Source organism: Mytilus trossulus, chromosome 2 (genome assembly GCF_036588685.1).
Source record: "Mytilus trossulus isolate FHL-02 chromosome 2, PNRI_Mtr1.1.1.hap1, whole genome shotgun sequence".
In the NCBI taxonomy this organism is placed as follows: Eukaryota; Metazoa; Mollusca; class Bivalvia; order Mytilida; family Mytilidae; genus Mytilus; species Mytilus trossulus.
In genome coordinates this window covers 95,684,537-95,687,399 of record NC_086374.1, presented here as the reverse complement: position 1 = coordinate 95,687,399, position 2,863 = coordinate 95,684,537, and positions in this window count along the sequence as shown.

The window sequence follows — 2,863 nt, the reverse complement described above, 5'->3', positions numbered from 1 at the left end:
AGAAATAACGTTATATCATAATGATCTTTATACTTAAAACATTTCTTTTACAACTCACTGAAGTATGAACTGTTGAGATTCGTTTTAAATAAACAACCTACATACGAAGTACGAGCTGATGACATACTCAACAACATAAATGCAGAACCACAAAGTTACATTCGTCGTTTAAATAGTATTGTATAGCCTTTTCAATAGTCGTCTGGCGCGAAAAGGACGATAACTCACTGAAGTATGAACTGTTGAGATTCGTTCTAAATAAACAACCCACAAACGACGTACGAGCTGATGACATACTCAACGACATAAATGCAGAACCACAAAGTTACAATCGTCATTTAAATAGTATTGTATAATTTCTGTCTTAAAATCGTATGTAGCAGTCATCAACTGAATTAAGAGTGGTACCGAGTAAAGTCTTTTGTGTGATTACTGACAACTGGTTTTGATACATTGATACAAATAAAGAAGTCTATATTCCAAGTTGTATTACATCCTTGAAAAAAACATTGTTTGTAAATTAGAATGTGTTTTTCAAGATGAGACCGTCTTTAAAACCAACACTTTATTTATGATTTATCGTGTCAACAAATAGTCACTTCTTTTATACTTTTAAATTCTTCGAAACGAATAAATTGGAAACTGTTGAACTACAAATTTAAACAAACATGGAAGAAGGTAGGATACATTCCTCAGTGTGTTCTCAAGTTACATTTTTTGTTAGTTTTTCTTTTTTGTTAAAAGGGGGATACATTTCAACTAATGGTTCATTTAAATATAACTTGAGTCGTTAATAGCATGATAATAATATAAATGAATATGACACTTCAGGACATCATGAATAGAATATAATGTGTACTTCAAAACATCGGATAACAAAACAAGAATACTTGCGTCGTCATACTGGCATACACCACTCGTATGATTCAAGGTAAAGATGAAAACGATTGGGAAGCATGTCTCAACGGTTTTTACAGATACACTTCCATCACTGCTAGGCAACTGATCAAACATGAAGCAATTTTGTTAACTAGTGTTTGAGAAAGATGTGCTGAAAATATGTTAAACTTATTTAACATCTTGAAAATATTTGATAACGAAATTATTTGTCTGATAGATTTAAAAAGTTCTCATACACTCATGCACATTTTGGAAAGTTGAATTTTATCACGGGTTAACTGCTGTTCTTATATAAAATCAATCTATTCAGTATTTCATGAGAAAAGTGTGATAAACATACGTGTTGGACAAACGGATGTACAAATAGAATAACGGACAATATGATTACAAGGAGATTAAAGTATTATAAAAAACAAAAGAAGGCGAAACACAGTTGTTTACATTGTGGCCCTGAAATACCATTCTGTTCCAAATAAAGAAAAATGCTTATTCCGTACACAGTACTATTTCTGTACTAAAAATATGTAGAACTGGAAATTCACTTTTAATATTCAGTACTATTTTGTTACTTTAAAATTATTGTAATATTTAGGTACCTGTATTTTACAGTACTTTATTTGTACTTGAAATTTAGATACTACAGATTTTTGGTTACTATTGTTACATTTTCAGCATTTTAAAAGTTTTTCTATTTCAAATCTCTTAAAATTATGATTTTCAAACATGGAATATTGTATTATTTCTGTATCAAAATATTTAGTACAAATCAAGTACTGTAAAATACTAAATTAAGTAACTAAATATTTCAATAATTTTAAAGTAAAGAAATAGTACTAAATATTAAAAGTAAATTTCCAGTACTACTACATATTTTTAGTACAGAAATAGTACCTATGCAAAAGTAGCTGTGTATGACTTATGACAAATAAGAAAATTGACAAGTTAAATCAGACGGTGTTATGATTGTTTATAAGATTTGTCGCATTCATAGAAAAAGATATAGTTCCTTGCATTCCGTGTTTTAGTTGCTTTAAAATATTCATGATAAATTATACTCGAGAACAGATTATATTTTCACTAAACAAGTGAGGACATCGATTGCGTGACTACGAACAGCAACGAACCAGAAAAAGTTCCAGGTTATTGTAAAATGAATAATAGTGTAATAAAACCGAAATATTTTAAACTGTAATTTAAAACATTGTAGAATTCTTGGAAATATTACATACATTAATTTGAAGGTACCAAGGAGTGTTCTGGGACCCTGCAAAAACTTAATAAAGGACATTACAATAATGAAAATGAGGTTATTAATAGGGAACATCAATACAAAACTATACTTGAAAAAGGCGAAACGCAACAATTATAAAATAAAGTGTAAAATTTAAAAATGATTAATATATAAAATAAATTGGTATGAATAAAATCACTGTCAGTTTTTGATTTTTTAACATTCGTCTCCTTGTAACACTCTACATACTCAAATAGCTGTTGAATTATCAACCAATATGTGCAAAGTGCATTTATCTGATTCAGAGCATCTTACTATTGAAACACGAGATAATATAGTGGCAATGAACACATAGGTCAAATTTATGTAGAAGAAATTGATAACGAAAAAGGGCCAACAATTGAATTTAAGAATTAAATATAAAATGGCAGCACTCAACTTGTTAATGAGACAATGTTCATGTTTCAACTTTAAAGTTTCAATATGGTTTTGGGGAATTTTGGGCGAACAAAATATTTTTGAAATTAAATTAAGTACTAGACTAATCTGGCAATGTTTTGTGTTAGTACTACGTACCTTATTTCATTGCTTATGGGAACTGTATTTTGGATTCAAGCGTCACTGATGAGTCTTTAGTAGACGAAACGCGCGTCTGGCGTTAATACAAAAATTTATCCTGGTATCTATGATGAGATTATTTACCTTGTATAATTTTATTGCTGACTTGTGTAT